The sequence below is a fragment of the Triturus cristatus genome, chromosome 12, assembly GCF_964204655.1.
Source record: "Triturus cristatus chromosome 12, aTriCri1.1, whole genome shotgun sequence".
Taxonomy (NCBI): Eukaryota; Metazoa; Chordata; class Amphibia; order Caudata; family Salamandridae; genus Triturus; species Triturus cristatus.
The window spans coordinates 200,114,804-200,137,081 of NC_140595.1; positions in this window are offsets into that span (position 1 = coordinate 200,114,804).

Sequence of the window (22,278 nt, forward strand, 5' to 3'; positions counted from 1 at the left end):
CCACGCTGCACTACGAGTTCCAGCATGCAGCTCATCTGAACCCAGCAGCACTAATGATTTCCACCTGGACATGAGGGAGGAGTTGAGAGACTGTTTTTAAGGAGTGGACTCTCACTCAATGGTAAAGCTGTCAGCCGTTGAGACCGGCACTGAAGACGGCCATTTCGGCCAGAAACGCGTCTGCCATAGCGTTTCACGGACTGCATGCAAGCGCTGCTAAGCTCTATTAAATGCTGATGTTTCATTCCGGAGCTGTGTCCGACTTGCTTCTATTTCTTAGTGAGTCTTGGTAGTGGAGTATAGCCGGCTTGCTGAGTCCGGCACAAGGACACGCCCTCTCGGTCAGGAGCACCGCGTCTTCAGCAAAAATTTGGTGCAACACGAGGAGTGTAAACGCGGCGCCCCCCCAAGCAGAAACTACTGCCACCAAGGCTTTGATGAGCGCGAGGGGAGAGAGGAGGCGGCGAGAGCTGCCTGATAAGGACTACGACATCAGCAAGAGCAGTATCAACTTTATCAGGAAGGCTGCGGTAACATGTATCACAGCGCCATGAATTTTGGGCATCACTTGATTGTTTGGGAGCCTATACCACTGTTTTAGGCACCACGCTGCACTACGAGTTCCAGCATGCAGCTCATCTGAACCCAGCAGCACTAATGATTTCCACCTGGACATGAGGGAGGAGTTGAGAGACTGTTTTTAAGGAGTGGACTCTCACTCAATGGTAAAGCTGTCAGCCGTTGAGACCGGCACTGAAGACGGCCATTTCGGCCAGAAACGCATCTGCCATAGCGTTTCACGGACTGCATGCAAGCGCTGCTAAGCTCTATTAAATGCTGATGTTTCATTCCGGAGCTGTGTCCGACTTGCTTCTATTTCTTAGTGAGCCTTGGTAGTGGGGTGATATATATATAAATATATAACTATAATATGTGTGTGTGTCATGCACCCATGTGTATATATATATATATAAATATATAACTATAATATGTGTGAGTGTTATATATTCCCTTATCAACTACTAAACACACCCACCCCTAAACCCTAAAAACACCCTTTCCCACCTCTAAGCCCTACAGCATCCTTACCACCCAAATACCCTTGCCCATGCCTAAACCCTAACAGCACCCTTACCACCCAATAACGTTACCCACGCCTAAACCCTAAAAGCACCCTTACCACCCATTACCCTTACCCACCCCTAAACCCTACAGCACCCTTACCACCCCAATACCCTTGCCCCTCGCCTAAACCTAAAAGCACCCTTACCACCCTTTACCCTTACCCACACCTAAACCCTTAAAATACCCTTACCGTAATCCCCAATATACATTGTCAAGGCATATGGTACACACATGCGTGGTAAAGGCATTGCGTCGGAAATGCAGCGTTGTAAAGGCTGTTTCTCGTTTGCCAGTCTAAGGCAACAAAAACTGGCAAGGATCCTCATTGCCTCTGAGTGGTCCCTGTAAGAACACTAATAAAAAAGTTACATACCTTCAGTAACGCCTTATCTGGTAGAGGCAGGATGTAGCAGCAGATTCCTTATCTTTGAATTCTCCCCAGACTGGATCCAGAAATGTTTTACCGTAGGACCTCTGCGCGTCAGTAGAGATCAAACGACTCCGTATCGATGTCGTCCTAGACTGGAGCTTTCAGTGGTTTAAATGAGTTTTGTTTATTTAATAAATACCATTTGTGGCCACAGGAGGGCACAAAAGACCACGTTGTTAAATAAAAACTACTTCTGAATGTGTTATTGAATCAGCGTGATAGTTCTAACTTCGATTATTGTATTATAATTGCAGTGTTTCTTCCTGTTTCCTATCACTCCGATCCCATTACCTTATATTCAGTAAAACAGTGCTTCCCTTACACAGCATACAATCTCCATATTGCTGGCGTGATAAACGCAGTGACGATGCCCAGGCTTTTCTTTCCCTGCCAGGTTCACCAAGGGAAGAGCTGATCCCAGTGGGTAAAATGTGTATATAGGAACGGCAGGATTGACGAGAGCCACGGGAGCTGCGAGGTAGCAATCTGGCGTCCTCCTCCTCCTCGCTCCCTCGCTCACTGCAGCCAGTGGTCAGCACAAAAACACGGATTCAGGATTCAGGATCGCGTGGTTGAGATCAAACGACTCCGTATCGATGTCGTCCTCCAGATGTGATGTAGACTGAGTCTATATAAGCCCTCCCCTTACTCGCTAACATCAGTTTGTTCTGTGACAGTTTTTCGCGCCAACAACGCGGATCCACTTATAGAAACTGCCTATGGAAACAGCGTACCAAAAAAAAAAGATATCTTTGTGTCAAACAAATACGAAGGCCTAAAGAATGGCATCGGAATGCCAAGGAAGGGACCTTGTAGGTAACAGGACCAGCAGTCCGCAGAGCGGGAAGGATGGGTGAGTCGTTAAGAAATCTGCGACTATATCCTGACTCTACCAGATAAGGCACTACAGAAGGTAAGTAACTTATTCATCTGATAGAAACATCTAGTTGCAGATTCCTCGTCTTGGAATTAGATACCCAAGCAACTCCATCCCTGCAGGACGGTCTGTGAACTGAACTCACAAAAGATCCCTGAATAGGACTAGCCAGTCAGCAATGAGATAAAGGGACCAGGCTGTCTTACGAATTATTGGTGAGGCAAAGAAGAAGCTCCACCTGAAAGACTATGCGAAGCACATAGGGAGCTGAAGTCTGCAAGACCTTGAGAAACATGTGGACAACATTAACCACAGCAGAGGGATAGGAAAGTGTTGGAGAAAACACATCATTGAAACCATTATACTATGGACTAGGCTAAAGGACCAAGGACAATAGCCCATACCACTGAATTAGAGCTCTAGCTCCTTATTGTGGAAACTAGTATGTGAGTTAACCCTACCCTGAGAGACCCGGAGAAAGGGGAATCTCAGAGCACATCAATGATGGAAAGAGAGAAAGAACGAGATCCCATCAATGTTAAACAAAATCATTGCGAGAAGAACAAAGTTTGATAGAGACCGCTCTCAGTAGGAGAAAAAACGCTCCGTTGAGAAAAAGCCTGGGCTATGTAATGTAGAAACCCAGAGGAGAAAAGAAATGCATAGGCAATGGCTAAGTTCAGGTCAAACTTACACCGGCCACCTCTTGCATAGCACACGACCCTGACCAGTGGGGAAGTTGTGCTTTGGCCCATTATTGAGCCAACCACCCAGCAGCATTTGTGCCAAAGATCAGCGCCCTAGCCCCCTCCGGTGGCCCGTGGGCTCCCTTTTACGCACTCCATTTTGCTGTCTTCCGCGGTCCCTTGTCTCTCGACTTGTGGGCCAGAGCGGAGGACAATCTCGACATCTAAGAGTTCCCCTGGTAGCTCCAGGCTTGCTCTACAGTCTCTCCAAAGGAGACCTCTCACAGACCTCGTGGGTCTGCACCAGTAGCAGATTTGTTCATCTTGCGTGGGTTGCGGTTGCCAAGGCTTAGTGGATCCAATCCGGACACTAACACCGCAGCGACCCTCATCCGACGTGGGACAGTCGCCCTCCCGAAGCTGGCCTTCCTTGAAGCCTCCCGGAGCCCGTGGCTGCAGATCCAAGCTACACCTCTTTCCACTTGAAGCACCCGACATTGAAGGGCTCTTTGCTTTGAGCTCCCTGGTCACTGTGCCGTGACCCAGACTCTGTCCCCCTCTGCTTTCAGGTTCTTCTCTACAAGATCTACAACTTCAATCTTCACGGCATCATCGACGCTTTTGGCTAGCAGCACTTTTGAACATTTCTCCATTGAAAATCAGCCCACGACCCGACATCGAAAACGACCTATGCACCCGGCTTCCCTGGGGCAGGTAACAGTGGTACCTCGGTACTCTCGTGGTAGTGGGCTCTTCAAATGCTTAACTCTAAAGTTTTAACTTTGTACTCCTGCTAGAAGTGACTTTAATCTGTTTAAATCAAACCGCGACATTCTCCATAGGCTTTAATAGAGATCCCGATAGCAGCTATTTCCACTGCACGCGCCTCCCGTGGGTCCCCTTCCTCATAACCTGGGGTGGATTCTTAAGGGGCCAGCAATCCTAAATGCCCTAGGCATTGTCTGTAGAATTGTCGTGGTTCTTATACCACTTTTTTAATATATGGTTTGGTCCCCCCCTGGGGCCCTATGATTCCAGTGCTATTTTATTGTATCTATCAATGCTTGTTTGAATTGTAACTTTGCCTCAGCCTCATAAAGAGACTTGTGGGATTCTGTTTAGAATAAATACATATATTCTATATATATACCTCTGTGGACTACTCTTTCATTTGGTTATTCAAGAGGTTATCTATGGTAAAACAATAAGCTGAACACTCCTTCAAGACTTAGCCTGAAGGCTGCTCTCCACAGCTACCACTAGGATAGCTTTCTTTAAAGGTTGTCTTAAACCTATCTACCATAAGAGTCGAATTGGACTGGTGCAAGGTGTCCCTATAACTAGGAGACCGCATATGCCAGGCCAACTTCTCACAATAATGATACCTATAGGTAAAAAGGGAACAAGGCATTCCAGGATGCGATGAGTAACAACATCCTCTCCAGGGACAAAGCAGAAAAATGGGAGCAAGGTCGAAGGCACCGGACCAAGGTAACCTTGCAGCAGTGGTGGGATATGAACCATTGCATTAGAGGGGCCTTTGATACCCAATGCGCTGCTGAGCTATTGCCTAACAAGGAACTTGGAAGATCAGTGGCAGGAAACCTTCTTGCCAATGCATAGCGAAAGCAGAACAAGAAGTGCCAACGCACTAATAAAGGTCTTTGGCCAAAGGGAAAAATCGGCAAGGATCCTGCTACTCATTCCATAACCACCTATATGGAAAGAAAGATACAATTTAATGTAGAAATGCCCCATTGATCTGAGAGATAACCCCTATGATGAAGCCAACACACTGACTCCCTCAGGAAAGCCAGCTGGTTCTCACCCACCCTCCAAGAGTCCAGGCGCACCTACAGATGGCTCAAGAAAAGATGGGGGAGCAGCAAGATCCTGGCAGACTACGCAGCCTTCAAACACCACCTCATCAGAACAACAAAGAAAACATACAGGCACGCATCAATGCCAACGCACACTACAGCAAAGATCTCTTCACAGTGGTTAAAGAATTCGCCAAACCCAGCACGCAGACAGACATTTCTCCCTCGCAAGACCTCTGTGACAACCTCGTCACCTTCTTCCACCGCAAGATCAAGGAGATCTACAACAGCTTCGCAACCCAGGACCCACCCACCCAACCCGCAACCACAGAAGCAGTTAGCCACAGACCCTGCCCAACTGGACCTCCCTCACCTCTAAAGACACCCTCAGGATCATGAAGAGCATTCACTCCAGAGACCCCTTGGATCCCTGCCTGCACCACATCTTCAACAGAGCAGGCACCTCCATCGCCGCCGAAGTCTGCCACACCATCAACTACTCCATCGAGTCCGCCACCTTCTCCGAAGACTGGAAACACGCAGAGATCAACCAACTTCTGAAGAATCCCTCTGCTGACTCAAAGGACCTCAAGAACTACAGACCCATCTCTCTGCGCCCCTTCCCTGGCAAAGTCATCGAGAAGGCCATCAACGCCCAACTATTCGAGTTCATCGAAACAAACCACATCCTGGGCTTCAGCACCAAGACCACTCTGGTCACCGCTACAGACTACATCTGCACCCTCCTCAACTGTGGCGAAACTGCAGCCCTCATCCTCCTGGACCTCTCAGCCGCCTTCGACACAGTTTCCTACCTCACCGTCTGAGCAAGACGCCGGCATCCATGACATAGCCCTGGAATGGATCCGCTCCTTTTTTCACTGGCCGATTACAGAGAGCTAGACTTCCTCCGTTCTACTCAGAACCCCACAGAGATCAGCTGCAGAGTGCCTCAGGGATTTGCCCTGAGCCTTACCCTCTTCAACATCTAAATGGCCTTGTTTGCAGCCATTGTCAGAAACCACGGGGTCAACTTGGTCGCCTACGCCAACAACATCCAGCTGATTCTCTCCCTCATAGACAAACCCACAGCTGCCAAGAGCAACTTTCACAATGGGAAGAAGGCAGTCGTCACCAGGATGAAGGAAAGCTGCCTTAAGCTCAGCTCAGACAAGACAGAGGTCCTCATCCTGGGCTCCACCCCCTCAGCCTGAGACAACTCCTGGTGGGCCGCAGCGCTCAGAACCCCCCAAACCATGCATGAAACATCTGCATCATTCTGGACTCCTCGCTCTCAATGAACCACCAAATCAACGCTGTATCATCCACCTGCTTCTCAATTGGATCCCCACTTCTCAAGTGGGTCTCCACTGAGTCCAAGAAAACAGTCACCCATGCGCTCGTCAGCAGGAGACACGACTACGGCAACGCACTCTACACCAGCACCACCCAGAAACTCCTAAAGAAACTGCAGAACGCCTCCGCCAGACTCATCCCAAACGCCCCCCATCAGAGCCACCTCACCAGTCACCTGAAAGACTGTCACTGGCTCCCAATCAATAAGAGAATCACCTTCAAGCTCGTCACGCATGCCTACAAAGCCCGCCAAAACACCGGACCTGCAACCACCGCCTCTCCTTCTACACACCCACAGATATCTCCGCTCTTTCCAAATGGCCCTGGCCACCATCCCATGGATCTGCAAGACCATGGCTGGAAGGAGATCCTTCCCCCTACCTCGCTGTGAAGACCTGGAACTCCCTGCCTCTACATCTCAGGCAATCACTATTACTGCCTCAATTCAGGAAGGACCTCAAGACCTGGCTCTTCGACTGAACTGCAGATCTACCCCCCCCCCCCCACCCTCCACTCAGCGCCATGAGACCATTACGGGCGAGTAGTCATGCTTTACAATAAACCTGATCAATTTGTTGATTGTTGCGGGGTGGTGCACTGCGGCACTTACAAGCACTTTGTGTGCAGAGACAGATAAACTGAAGTCACTATAAGGGATTCCAAGCACCAGAAGTAGATCCAAACTGCCTATAAGGCATAAAGAAGATGGTACCTGTAGAAAAGGGAACAAGGCAACAGTGCATCCGCACAACGCAAGCAAAATGCCCTCCATAGAGTAAGTACTCGGGTAGAAAACCTAGCTTCAGAAAGAAGCCTGTATGAATAGGTGCACATATGGCTACAAAACATATGCCCCAGATAACTGGAAACTTAACCTGTCACCAACAGTATAAAGAGAATAAAAGTACCTGTAGCAAGCAGGATCACGTCACCTGGTGCCACCCTGGAACTGGAAAAAAAAAAAGGGGGGAGTGGGTTAAAAAGAAAAACCAATGAGCTCCACCCTGTGAATGGCTCATATGGGAATGAAAAAGGGAACTTCCCTGAACAAACCTAGTACAAAAGTACTTGGTAAGCAGATGGCAGAGATAAGAATCTGCTCCAACCCGACTCTCTCAAAATCGCCGCAGAGTCTGCATATGCGCCGAACAGACAGGTGCCATCAAAAGTCATATCAATCAAGGTGACTTGAACAGCCTCCAAAAACCCAGAGATGTGCAACCAGGAACACAGACATAGTGCCACGGAAGAGGCCATAGTCCAACCTACAGAATTAGTGATATCCATACCACAGCAAATGATTAGTTTAGCCGCTTGTTGCCCTTACTGTACTAACTGAACAAGATCGCTCTGGGTCTCTTCCAGAAGGGAGGGCAGCTGGTGCTCCAATGAGTCCCACAATGCATGGGAGAAGCATCGGAGGACACAAGAGGCATTGAGGGATCCAGAAATATGCCTGCCACAAGTGTCTAGTCTTCTGGCCTCTCTTTCTGGTGGGAAAGCGGAAAGAAATCAACATTTTGGGTGGCCAAAGCAGCCTGTACCACAAAACTATTATGAGTTGGATGTCTGAAGAGACATGTCGGATCTCCAGTGGCCGGACGGTGTATGTGAGAAATAGAGCGATCCACAGGGGTCCTTGTTTCAGGTTTAGCCGAAGCCCCCAACAGAATATCAATAAGAGCTTCACTATAAGGAAGCACTGGCTTTACCCCTGATTGGTCTTGATGCAGGAAGCCAAGTAAGGGATATGTCGTCATTTCCACAAAAGGAAGTGTCCCGTCCAAAACAACAGAAACTTGTCTAAGCATATCCGCCAGAGAGGAGCTCGCCTCCGTAACCAAACCAGGAGGGGTCAGGAGGCACGAGGCTGGGGAAGACTTCAAGACACTAGCTTCACCCAACTCAATCAACCAGTTGGACTCCATAGAAGGTTGAACCATGCAAGAGATGGAAAGGTGAAACTCCAAACCCTCTCCATCACCTCCATAATCGTGTTCCTCAGAGGGAAAAACAAGATGGGTGAGCTCTAGAGTGCCGGGTAAGAGTCTGAGACTGGCAGCTCCATCAGCGCCACATCAGACACTGTCCGGTGCTGAAGAGGCGGTGACAGAGAAGGGAAGTGGTGGAGCAGTGCCAATGGTGCCGTCATAGGAGTCGGTAGATCAGACCCAGGCGCCGAAAGTGGTAACCCCGAAGGACTGTTCACTGGTGTCGAAACAGATTTGGAAGGCAAACTAAAGCAGAGAGCGAACCCGCCGGCGTGGACACAGTCACTGCCTCGTGCACCTCCTTGGGGCCCAAGGGTGCTTCAGGGGAAGGTGAGACTCAAAGATAGTATGCAGTGAATTGTAATATTCTCTCATCTGGATAAATCACCCCGGCTCCAGGGCAGGTTGGAAGGCACGGGGTAGACTCGTGCACTGACTCTTCGACCGAAGACTGGGAACAGGCTTTATGTGGCGGTCAGGTGGCTCCGCGACTTCATCTGCCTGCATTGTAACTAACCTTGGGATGTCGATCGAGAGTGACGCCCACGGTAATGGCTCTTGGATTGGTGCAGCCGTCCATGGAGCGCAAAGGGGACCAAGGTCGATGGGATGTATTGGAAGACTGTGACATCTGCGCCACTGGGAGCTTCATTTGACGTTCTCTCAGCTCCTTCGGTCGAACATGACGACAGGAGCCACACCCCTCAGAGTCATGGTGCTCCACCAGACACCACATACAAAAGTCCAAGTGAGAGTCCAAGGCAGACATTTGTTGTCCACAGGACCCACAAGGCTTGAACCCCGAGGACATGAAAAGTTGTTTAAAAGCACACTGTTCCATCTGACGAAACCATCGAGGTAGGCCAAAAAATGGCCTGAGGAACTTCTGATCGAATCCGATTTATAAGACCGGAAAAGAAGAAACGTGTTGTTTGTTGGTTTACTGATTTCCTGTCCAGTGTACTTTATGATGGGCGCTTGGCACTGCACTGCTGTTGATATGCCAATAAAGAATCGTTGCAGAAAAAAAATAGTCCCTCATGCATTCTGGGGGAGGCAGAGTGACGCAACCAAATGAAAAATTGTGATCGTGTGGCTGATCAAGTTGCGATTGATAGTTTGTGAAGCCAATGACTGAGTTCCAGAGCAAAAGAAGTCAATGGCTGAAGGAGGCTGACCCAAATCCCCGCAAAGTGAGAATAGAATGTTTGTCATGAATGGTGCAAGTGCTCTACACTTCACACCTAAAAAATAATGATGTAACAACTTTTGATCTGAAAAAAGCAGAAGCTTAAACATTGTTAGTAAGGCACTACTTATTTCACTTTTGAAAAAACAATTATATCCCCTTTAACGTATATGTTTTAGTTGGTTATAGTTCTTGGACCTAGCCTAGAAAATACTTTCAGTGATGGACTGGTAGAAAATTACCTGGCCTATTTTTCCTTGTGTCACTACAAACAGGATTACCATATAGAGCCCTGAAAAAACACAACCATACCAACATCCACCAGCCATGACAAACAAAATAAATTGTGTTAAACAGCTGGCCATTGAAATAGGTCTAGTTTGTGAAACACAATCAGCACTAGTAAAAGGCCAGTGTGCTAGTACCCATCCACCGTGGCAACAAAACAGGACGAGGTTATTAGTACAAATGTATGACCATAAAAGGAGATTGTCACAGCACCTAACATCACTCACTGCAGAAATAGAAAAAATACTACATTAGCTTAACGGATAAGTTACTTACCTTTGGTAATGCCTTATCTGGAAGAGACAATCTAGCCGCAGATTCCTTAATTTAGACTATCCCAGGCGTCCGTCTGGATCCGGAAACTTTTTCTCTAGCAATACCCTTGTGCACAGGTAGCTTGCGGCGGTCGGCTACGTGTGACGTCATCCGCATCACAAATATAGGCGCAACCATGGCGCGCTGACGTCAGTTACTTTTCACAACTTTCCACATTAGGAGCATGGTGCTATGAAGTGCATTGACAGTGGTGTGCATAGAACCACTAGGGCCCTGAAAGGGATCAGTCATAACCCTAAAAACCTGTCTGCAGTGCAGGGAGGATGGGTGGGTCGGTAAGGAATCTGTGGCTAGATTATGTTTCTATCAGATAAGGCGTTACCGAAGGTAAGTAACTTGTTCATATGACAGAGACATCCTTACCTTAGAATAGATACTCAAGAAATACCATCCCAGGAGGAGGGACTGAGAACAAGTTTAGACCAGGAAGTCATGCAGGACAGTGCGGCCAAAAAGGCCATCCCTGCAGGCAGTAGTGCTTAGTGAATGAGTGCAGTGACACCCACGTTGCTGCCTGACAAATGTCAAGGACTAGAACACCACATTGCAACACTGTGGTTGCAGCCTTAGCTCTTGTGTAATGAGCTCTTAAGCATTCAGGAGGCTGTTTCTTGGCCAGAGAGTAGCAGATTTTGATGCAGAGGATAACCCATTGCGAGATAGTCCTCTTCTGCACTGCACGACCTTTGTTTGATCCAACATACCCCACGAAGAGTTGGTCATCCACCCGGAACTCTTTAGTGCGCTAAAGGGAGAACGAGAATGTTCGTTTTGGGTCCAGAATGTGGAGTCGCTTCTCCTCTTTAGAGGGGTGCGGAGGAGCATAAAAAGTGGGCAGGGTGACTGATTGCTCCACATGAAATGGTGTTACCACGTTCAGTAAGATAGAAGCTCTAGTGCGAAGCACCAACTTATCAGGGAAGCGTCAGGTAAGGAGGGTTGGGTGATAGAGCCTGCAATTCTCTCCCCCTCCTGGCGGAAGTTATTGCCATTGAAAAGACTGTCTTGATTGAAAGCAGTCAGAGAGGGCAGTTGTGCAGAGGTTTGAACGGAGCGCATATCCGGAAGACGAGAACCAAATTTAGGTCCCACTGAAGCATGATGAATGGGGCAGTTGGGAACCTATGTACAAGCCCCTAAGAAATTTGTTTACAATAGGGGATTTAAATACAAAAGGTTGGTCTGGCAGCCTCAAGAAGGCAGACAAGGCCGAAACAGAAAAAGGGTCAATAAACCTTTCTGTAAAATATGTTACAAATTTCAGCCACCGGCAGGTGTACACGATCTTGGTAGAGGGACGCCTGGCTGCCAAAATCACATCATAGACTTCGGGAGGAAGGTCAAATGCTGTCAACTGCTTAATCTCCAAGCAACAACGCGTAAAGTTGACAGGTTCGGGTGGAGGAGTCTCCCCTGCTGCTGCGATAGAAGATCCTCCCGAAGGGGCAACCTGATCGGAGGATCGATGCTCAGTTTGAGAAGCTAAGGATACCAGACTCTCATTGCCCAGCCCTGCGCCACAAGAATGAATTGTGTTCAGTCGCTTGTGATCTTCTTCTTCACCCTGGTCAGGAGTGGTATTGGTGGAAAGGCATACAGGAGCCCTTAGCTCCACTTGAGACAAAGTGTCGCAGAGCGAGTGCCGGCTTGGAAAGTCCAGTGCACAACATTTCTGACATTGCTCGTTCTCAGCGGAGGCGAACCAATCTAATCAAGGCTCCTCACTTCTGAACGAGATCTTCCGCCACCTCAGGATGGAGACGTCATATTCGCTAGGCATCGACTTCTGAGTAAGTCCACCCTTGCGTTCAGAGAACCTGTCAGGTGTTGAACCACCATGGATATGCCATGCTGTTCTAGCCATGCCCAAAGATGCAGGGCCTCCTGGCAGAGGGTCCAGGACCCCACCTGCCCTTTTTGTTACAGTACCATATGGCAGTGGTGTTTGTCTGTGAACACCTAAACCAGCTTCCTCTTGATGGAACAGAGAAAGGATTTCTACGCTAAGCGAATCGCCCGGAGCTCCAGCAAGTTGATGCGGAGTCCATATTCTGCCGGAGACTAGAGTCCTCTGATCTCCACCTCTCCCAGATGGACGCCATCCCAGGAGTGACGTATTGTGAGAAAGTGCTATCTTTCTTGCATGGTATGCCCCCACTTTTTGCTGAATTGCTGATGTACTTTGACTGAGTGTGCCCTGCGCTCCTGCCAATCAGGTGCCCAGGGCCTGTATTCCCTCCCCAAAACTGCATTACAGCCTAAATCCAATTGGCATCTCTGGCCACAGGTCAGCCCCTGGTAAATGGTACCATAGGTACCCAGGGCACTGTAACCAGAGAAGGCCTCTAAGGGCTGCAGCACTTATTGTGCCACCCTTAGAGGCCCTGTACCCTTACACACACACACACTGCCTTTGCAGGCTGAGTGTCTGGGTGCAGAACTAAACAGAGAGTCGACAGGGCACACATCCCTGTGTGCCGTGCCCACAACACACATTGCCCTGGCATACATCAGCCACCCCTCTAGCTGGAATGCCCTATGCCAGTGGTGTGGGCACAGGGGCATGGGCCCTGTGCCCCTACAGTACCCAGGTCCTTTCCTGGGCACTGTAAGTGCAGTGCTGCCATTTAGGAGTATATGGTGCTGTGAGATCGACAACATGAACTCCACAGCACCATGATGGCTGCACTGAAGACTGGGAAGGTAGGTATCAAACTTCCCAGCACATTAAAACCGCACTGATGTCAGTGTGAGATTTAATGTACAATGCACGACAGAGGGCATCTTAGAGATGCCCCCTGAACCTAACCTACAATCCATGTCTGGTCTGAGGGGCTGCCTAGGCTGCCACACAGCAGACATGTTGCTGGACCCCTGGGTAGAGAGCCATCCGCTCTCCTGGGCCTGCAACAATGCACATCCTGGGTGAGGTGCTAGGTCTCCTCCCCAGGATGGGCAGGGGAAGCTTCAAAGGCATTCTGCCTTTGTGAGCTTCCCCAGGCCACTTGCTGTACTCAGCAACTGGCCCCTACCGGTTCTGACCCCCACTCTGGTGGGAAGACTGACCGGAAACCCCAAGAAAGGGGGGGGTGCCAGCCTCTGCCAACCCCACCCCTCAGGTGGGGGAGGCGAGGTGAAGCACATCTCCAGGCTCTTGCCACCTTGAAGATGGGAAGCCCTGCCCAATCAGGACTAGGCTACTGCACCCCTCCCACAGGAGAGTGGCAGGATAGGGGGTGTACACACCCCAGGGCAGGGACCCATTGGTCCCTGCCCTTTACCTACCTGTAATGCCCCTAAATCTAGTATTTAGGGGCCCCCTGAACCTTCCTTCCTCAGATTCCAGATTCCGAAAAAGCAAAGAAGAACAAGAAGACCTGCCGTGCAGCTGCTAAGAAGAGGAAGACACCAACTGCTTTGGCCCCAGCCCCACCGGCCTGTCGACCCTCGAACCTGCTCCTGCTAAATCCCTGCACCTCCTGTGACCAGCAACCTCACAAACCCCGGAGGACCTGGCTACCATGTAACTCTGAGCATCTGGGACTCCCACCAGCAGTGGCTCTGTTCAAAGCAAATATCTAACCCCTGGCATCTGCCCGTAACCGCGAACCCTGCACACTCTGCACCCGCCAAGCCTGGCCTGTGCTGGAGTGGACAAAGACCCAGAGGACGTCCCCCCGGCGACTGTGACCCAGAATGCGGCACCCAAGGACCCCCCTCGACACTCCTGATGACGCCTGCAGCCTCAGAACCAGGGACCCCCCAACCGCGATCAACAAAGGGTAAGATTTCCGACACCAAAAGGCACCCCTGCACCCGGCGCCCTGCGGCCCCCTGTGCCCGACTCCTGGGTACCTACCTATCCTCCAACTACCCAACTTACCTCTCGAAGTGGTGGGCTCACCTGAAGAATCTTCGTCCCGAGCTTGCAGCCTTTGTTCGTCCTCGAGCTTTCCCATTGCAATCCATTGAGCGCCCAACGGCTCAAAAGCACCCTGCACCCAGCCGCCCGAGTGGCCCTGGCAGTGCAACTTCTACTCCTACCTACTCCCCCATTTGCCCTGAGCAAGTGACCAGGAGCCCAGCTCCCACAGCCGCGTGGCCTGCTAGTCAGCAGCCACCAACCAAGGCCCCCCTGCCTCCCATAGGATTACATTGGGCCTAACTCACTCTGCACCCGGCTGCCCCTGTGTCGCTGAGGGTGTAACAACTGTACTTACCTGACCCTGGGAAACCCCTGAGTCTGTGCCCAGAACCTTAACTCTGCCAGTCGAGTACTTACCCAAAAGCCGATAACTCACTTTTCTTCCATAGGGTAACATTGACTCGTTTTTCCCTGGTGAAATAATCATTTCCATCTACAAAACTGGAAACATCCTGAATCAAGCCTCAGAACAGCACCTCACAATTTTTGCACTCCTTTTCAGCAGTCTTTCTAACCAGCTGTCACTACCTACTCCTCCCACAACACCCGCTCAGTCCCAAAACCCCGCCGAGCACCCCACAGCCGCCACAACCCCTAACCCTCTCCCTAACGACAGTCCCCATATAACAACTCCTACCCTGGCACCCTCACTGGAACTCTCCCCTGCCGCAATCCTTCCCCCTCTCCCCACACCTGCTCCCTCCCCCACCCACTCCCAAATCTCCTCCGCCTCCCAGTGACAAACCCCTCTCCCCCCTGACACTCCTTCCCATAATGACACATCCCTCTCCTTAACTCCTAGTCTACCCACCTCTCTGGAACCATCCACCCCCTTCTCCTCTAATTCACTCCGCCAAATTCCCATGTCCCCTAATGACCGTCCACCTCCAACACCATATCACTTCCCTAGTACCCCTCCTCCCCTTCTAAACTGTCACATAACGATCGTAACCCCTCATGTCCTTGCCCCTCCCTCCACAAACAACACTACTCTGTCACCCTCACTTGAACTCTCCCCTACCGCAACCCGATCCCCTCTCCCCACACCAGCTGCCTCCCCCACCCACTCCCAAATCTCCTCCGCCTCCCAGAGACAAACTCCACACCTCCATGACACTCCCACCCGTAATGACACATCCCTCTCCTTAACTCCTATTCTAACCACCTCACTGGAACCTTCCCCCACTACTCCTCTAACACACTCCTCCAAATTCCCATGTCTCCAAATGACCGTCCACCTCCAACACCCTATCACCTCCCTAGTAGCAATTCCACCCATTACGTTGTTACCACATCCCCTCTTGCACCTCACATTCTCCTCTCACCTCTCCCCCTTCCCCCTCTCTCCCCTCCAGGCCATCACACATCACACCCATCCCTCCCTCCCTATACCGGGCTACACCACTCTCCCCTCCCCTGGCCTCCCACACTCCGCATTCAAACACTGATCTTCCCACATTATCCCCCCCTGATGAACCGCTCACCCCAAGCTGTCTACCTTCTCTCCCTACCCACTCCGTCCCTAACTCCTCCTCCATTCCAACCACTTCCACTTCCCTCCTATCCAACCTCTGCCAGACACTTCGTAACTTGGACCACAATCTCTCTACCCTAGCTACTGAACTTACCCTACTCAGAAAAGATTTCAATCGGTTCAAATCCCACAAACCCATAGCCCGCCCCTCTTGGCCCTATCCCCCATATGCTTGCCCACGAAAACACGCATATCCCAAACATTGGTTAACAACGCCTCTCCTCACCCGCTCTCACAGACCCCTTCGAACCTCGAGTACCTACACCGCCCTTGATCTCTCTGTCCTCTGCAACGCCTACCTTAACAATCCCCCACCTAAAGATCTTTACCCCTCTCACTCCAATATCCCTGTTTCCTGGGGACCAGCAGAATCCCAGTGTCTACTAGCTCCCCCAGACCCCCCCTCAACTCACCAGCATTCAATTACTCCCCGCCCCTATCACCAACCCCAAGCCCCTTTCCTGCATGCTCGTGAACTGCCGCTCGGCTGTCCGGCATGCGACCGAAATCTCAGAAACCATTCTTAATGAAGGTACCGACATCGCCTTCCTCACCGAAACCTGGCTCAAAGACCACTTTACACCCATCATCGACCTTCTTGCCCCCCCGGCTACTCTATTCTCAGAAGAGACAGACCCAAAAAATAGGGGGTGGTCTAGCAATCATTTTTAAAGAACTACAACTCTCCCTGATTAACAACCCTGATTACACAACCTTCAAATACTTAGGAGCCGAACTCAAAATGAAAAGCTCCCCCCCAATACGACTGCATAACATCTACCACCCTCCTGGTGAACCCCTTCCCTTTGCCGATGAACTATCTGACCTTCTAACTAAATCTCTACTTTCCAGCTCCAAAAACCTCTTCCTAGGAGATCTGAACCTCCACTGGAATGAACGTGATGACCCTGCAATCCTCCTTCTCAATAACCTCCTTGAGATTAGCGACCTCAAGCAACTTTGCCACTCCCCTACCCACGCCAAAGGAGCTACTCTAGACGCCATCATCTCCAACCCTGATCTTACATCCTTATCCAACATTATCCCTGTCGACTGGTCTGACCACCATCTCATTCTGTTCACAATCTCCCCTCCGGCCCCACCCGCCCCTATAAAAATCAATAAAACTACAGTTGTGACCAGAAATCTTAAGCAAATCCCCCCCCCCCCCCCGGCGCACTGGAACTTAAACTCCAATCCCAACTCGGTGTCACCCCCCCCCCCTTCAAATGCAAATGAACTCACTGAGCACTTTAACAAAACAGTCTCTGATGCTTTAGACCAACTTGCCCCTCTGAAAACTAAAACATTAAAAAATGCCCCCTCCAAATCATGGTTCATCCTAGACCTTAATAAAGAAAGACACTCATTGAGACTGGCGGAAAGAACACCCTTCCCCATCTCATCTTGCTCTCCTCAGAATTGCGAGATCCTCTTACAAAAAACACATCTTTTCCGAAAAATCGTCATTCTTTCGTCTACAACTCTCTTGTGCCAAAAACAGACCTAGAGGACTGTTCAACATTATTAGAAATCAAACCTCCCCTGCACCCCTTAACGCGGTGGCCTCCACTAACATATGCGAAGAAATTGCCAACGTTTTCAGTGAAAAAATCGCAAAAATTGACCGTGCTTTCCTCTACACTCAACCCTCGCTCACCCCTCAACTTTCCCGGGATACCACACCTCATCCACCCCTCCCCTGGAACACACCCCTGACTCCCTCACTCCCCCTCCCATCACATACCCCTCCTGAACCCCCCACTACCCGACCGCTAAAAAATAACGCCTCATGACATAATTTCCACTTCGTCTCTGAACGGGAAGTCTTTAACACCCTAGCCAAACTCAAACCTTCCTCCCACACCCAAGACCCTCCCACACCCAAGACCTTCCTCCCACATCATCGACCTTCTTGCCCCCCCGGCTACTCTATTCTCAGAAGAGACAGACCCAAAAAATAGGGGGTGGTCTAGCAATCATTTTTAAAGAACTACAACTCTCCCTGATTAACAACCCTGATTACACAACCTTCGAATACTTAGGAGCCGAACTCAAAATGAAAAGCTCCCCCCCAATACGACTGCATAACATCTACCACCCTCCTGGTGAACCCCTTCCCTTTGCCGATGAACTATCTGACCTTCTAACTAAATCTCTACTTTCCAGCTCCAAAAACCTCTTCCTAGGAGATCTGAACCTCCACTGGAATGAACGTGATGACCCTGCAATCCTCCTTCTCAATAACCTCCTTGAGATTAGCGACCTCAAGCAACTTTGCCACTCCCCTACCCACGCCAAAGGAGCTACTCTAGACGCCATCATCTCCAACCCTGATCTTACATCCTTATCCAACATTATCCCTGTCGACTGGTCTGACCACCATCTCATTCTGTTCACAATCTCCCCTCCGGCCCCACCCGCCCCTATAAAAATCAATAAAACTACAATTGTGACCAGAAATCTTAAGCAAATCCCCCCCCCCCCCCCCCCGGCGCACTGGAACTTAAACTCCAATCCCAACTCGGTGTCACCCCCCCCCTTCAAATGCAAATGAACTCACTGAGCACTTTAACAAAACAGTCTCTGATGCTTTAGACCAACTTGCCCCTCTGAAAACTAAAACATTAAAAAAATGCCCCCTCCAAATCATGGTTCACCCTAGACCTTAATAAAGAAAGACACTCACTGAGACTGGCGGAAAGAACACCCTTCCCCATCTCATCTTGCTCTCCTCAGAATTGCGAGATCCTCTTACAAAAAACACATCTTTTCCGAAAAATCGTCATTCTTTCGTCTACAACTCTCTTGTGCCAAAAACAGACCTAGAGGACTGTTCAACATTATTAGAAATCAAACCTCCCCTGCACCCCTTAACGCGGTGGCCTCCACTAACAAATGCAAAGAAATTGCCAACGTTTTCAGTGAAAAAATCGCAAAAATTGACCGTGCTTTCCTCTACACTCAACCCTCGCTCACCCCTCAACTTTCCCGGGATACCACACCTCATCCACCCCTCCCCTGGAACACACCCCTGACTCCCTCACTCCCCCTCCCATCACATACCCCTCCTGAACCCCCCACTACCCGACCGCTAAAAAATAACGCCTCATGACATAATTTCCACTTCGTCTCTGAACGGGAAGTCTTTAACACCCTAGCCAAACTCAAACCTTCCTCCCACACCCAAGACCCTCTCCCTTCCGCACTTGTCCAAGATCTCAAACACGTCATTGTCCCCCACTGGACCAACATCATTAACACCTCCCTCCTAACAGGGAGTGTTCCCATCTCCCTTCAACTCGGACAAATCCCTCCCATCCCCATAAATTCCAAGGCTGACCCCAAATGACCCTAACAATCTCCACCCTATCTCCAACCTCCTCTCCAAAGCCCTCAAAGTGCGCCCTACTCCAACTGAACAAACACATTGACACGTACAACCTTCAAGACCCTCAGCAATCTGGCTTCCGCAAAGTTTGCAGCACTGAAACCGCACTGCTCAACATAGTCGATGATATTCACTTAGCCCTGGACAAGGGCGAGACCTATCTACTCATCCTTCTTGACCTCTCCGCAGCATTTGACACAGTTTACCACCCTACTTTACTCCATACACTAAAAAATCGCTTCGGCCTCAACGGCACTGTCCTTAACTGGTTCACCTCCTACTTCCAACATAGAACCCAACAAATTAAAATTCAAAACTGCCTCTCTAGCCCAACTCCTATCTCCTTAGGTCTCCCTCAAGGATCCATCCTCTCCCCTGCCCTTTTCAACCTCTTCATGGAAACCCTTACCCGTACACTTAAACAAGCAAAAATCAACTATCACCTGTACGCTGACGACACCCAACTGTACTATAAAATAAATTCCCATGCTGATATCCTGCACCTTAACACCGCACTAACCAAGATCCAAACATGATTCCACAACAACCATCTTAAACTCAACCCTAACAAAACTGAAATCATCCTCTTCTCTCCCAAAAACAACCCTCTCCCCATTCAAACATGGATCGCTGACCTTAACGCGCTAAACTGCTCTCTCTCCCTCGTCGATTCTGTTAAATCACTCGGCATCACCATCAACAATAAACTCACACTAAATTCCCATGTAAAGAACTCAGCAAAAAGTGCACTCTTCACACTCCGGCATCTCAAAAAAATCAAACCTTTTATCCCAGCTGAAGACTTCAAATTAATTATCCAGTCTCTTGTCCTATCCAACACCCTCCCCAAAGACCTTCGATGCAACCCCTCCTATTCCAGCTTTAAAAGAGACCTTAAAATTCATTTTCTCACTAAATTATGGGGATAGTAAATCCTGTTACTCCTTTCTGACTACTGCCGCTCCTCCTTCCTTAGACAACTCCTCCTACCCCCCACACTCACCCACCCCCCTCCTGACACCCTCCTCACCTCCATCCCCCTCATTATACCGCCCCCACTCCCTACTATGTCCACTGAGTCCACCTTGGCAATCTGTGAAATTATTATTTACAAGAACATTCTGGTTCTTTAAATTTGTTTTCTGTTTATCCTACATGTACCTCTGCTTACTATGTCCCCTAAATTGTTCCCTTTACTTTGTTCGACCACCTGTATGACCTGTTTCGCTCAAATGCTATGATTGTTTTTTCTTGCGTATGTACTTTGCTGATGTAAAGCGCTCTGATACCCTCGGGTGGAGCTAGCGCTATATAAAACCTTCAAAATAAAAAATAAATAAATTAAAATAAATAAAATTGACTGGTTTTCTCTGAAGTTTTTTCTAAGTGTTGAGTTTCTAAGCTTTAAAGTATTCACCTAAAATCAACCGAGTTCCCCACGGTCACGGGATGGCTACATAGATTGTGGCATGTGCTAGGTATGGAGAAAATGTCGTTGGCAGTGGCAGGTGATGCGGAGCAGTTTAATGATATTTGGCAACCATTCCAGTCCCTACTGGTCACGGAATTTAGAGAACTGACCTGCCCGAGATACCTTCGACTCCTGCGGCTTACTACGCAGGGGGACTCAACCTCTTGACTACGCTTGAAAAGGGGCACCTGGGAGAGGACCACGGGGACAAGCGAGAGCGACCGGAGGCGCGCATTGGACGGGGGGAGGGGGGAGTTCAGGGGAGGGGGGATTTGGGAGTTGGGGAGGGGGGGGAGGGGGGGGGGGGGGTTTGGGGAAGGAATTTGTTTCTTCTTTCTAAGTATCGAAGCGGATTGACGTCCTATCGGACGGGTCTTAGTTGCAGAGCCTGCCGCCCAGAACGGAGCCTTGGCAGCCAAGTGATGGCACTCTCTTCGGCGTGTATCCTTTGGGTTTGCTTGTACATGATATACTCCATAACGGGCAGTTCCCTCCAGTTTGAGACGCAGCCGGCCCTGAGGGGTTGTAGGCGGCATGCTGTGTTTAAGAATGACCTGACAACAGGGGCCTGGAGGGGCTTGAGACATGCTGATATCCATGTGCAGTAACACGCTGGCCCGCAGGGTTGTAGGCGATAGATGCTGATGCCGTTGACGATACTCTGTTAATACTAATAAAAAAGATTTAAACATAAAATCAACCGAGTAACGAAAACGGAAATACTCGCCTGCTATTAGGAGAGATCCCAGTGCTGGATCTTGGTGCCCAGCACTGACCCTGAAAAGTAATCACAACCGTACTTACCACTAACTCAATTTTCTTCCATAGGAAACCATTGACTGTTTTTCTGTGAAATTTCTTCTAAGTGTCGATTTTTGCAAACTACAAATATTCTTTAAAAATCGTACCAACTGTGAAAAAGTAAATGCTTAGCTGTGTTAGATAGATGTTCCAGCCCTGAGCCTAGGAGCCTAGTACTGGATTACAAAAGTAACGTGAAAATACTTTACCCGTAACTTGAATTTTCTTCCATAAGGAATCATTGACTGTTTTTCAATGAAATTTCTTCTAAGTGTCGATTTTGCAAACTTATAAATATTCCTTAAAAATCGCCTGTATAACTTAAACGCAGTTTCTCAACTGCTTTCAGGTGGTACACTAGTGCTGGATCTAGGATCCAACACTGACCTAGAAAAAGTAACCATGACCCCACTTACCTGCTAAGTGAAATTCCTTCCATAGGATAGCATTGGTAATTTGAACAGAAAAGGTTTCTAAGTGTCAACTTTTAAAATAGCAAAATAGGTGGCCAAGATAGCGGCGAGGTAGGACGCACGATTCGGAGCTCCCGCCCGCCGCCCGCCGAAAACAGCTTCTGATAGCCTCCAAGATACCCGTGGACGTCTGTAGACACCGGCGGAGGGCTGCCCCGGTGACCCGCTGGCCCTGACTGACGCGGGAGGCGGCAACGGTTGGCCGCGGCTGGAGACGGAGTTTTGGGAGGCGGCCCGGCCTGCGGCGGATGGTACCCGGTGGAGGCTTCACCAACGCGGAGGCCCCGAGAGAGGTCTGCCGAGGCCAGCTACCCTGCTACCGGCCTCTGCCTGGGGACCTGCTGCCCCGATCGCGGGCCGCCCTCGCCGGGCGTTGGCGACTGCGGAGGCCCGGGCGGCGGGGGAGGGGCGGCCCTGGACTGCGGCGCGGCTCCTGGGGCTCGCCGGGGCCTGCGTTCGGAGCCTTGCTGGCGCTGGAGCGGGACATCTCTCTGTCCCGGGTGGTCGACGCCTGGACCGGTATTGAGGGCTGACCTCCGCTGGGGAGAGCTGGGACTGGAGCACCGGCGGCTGGACGTGGTCCGG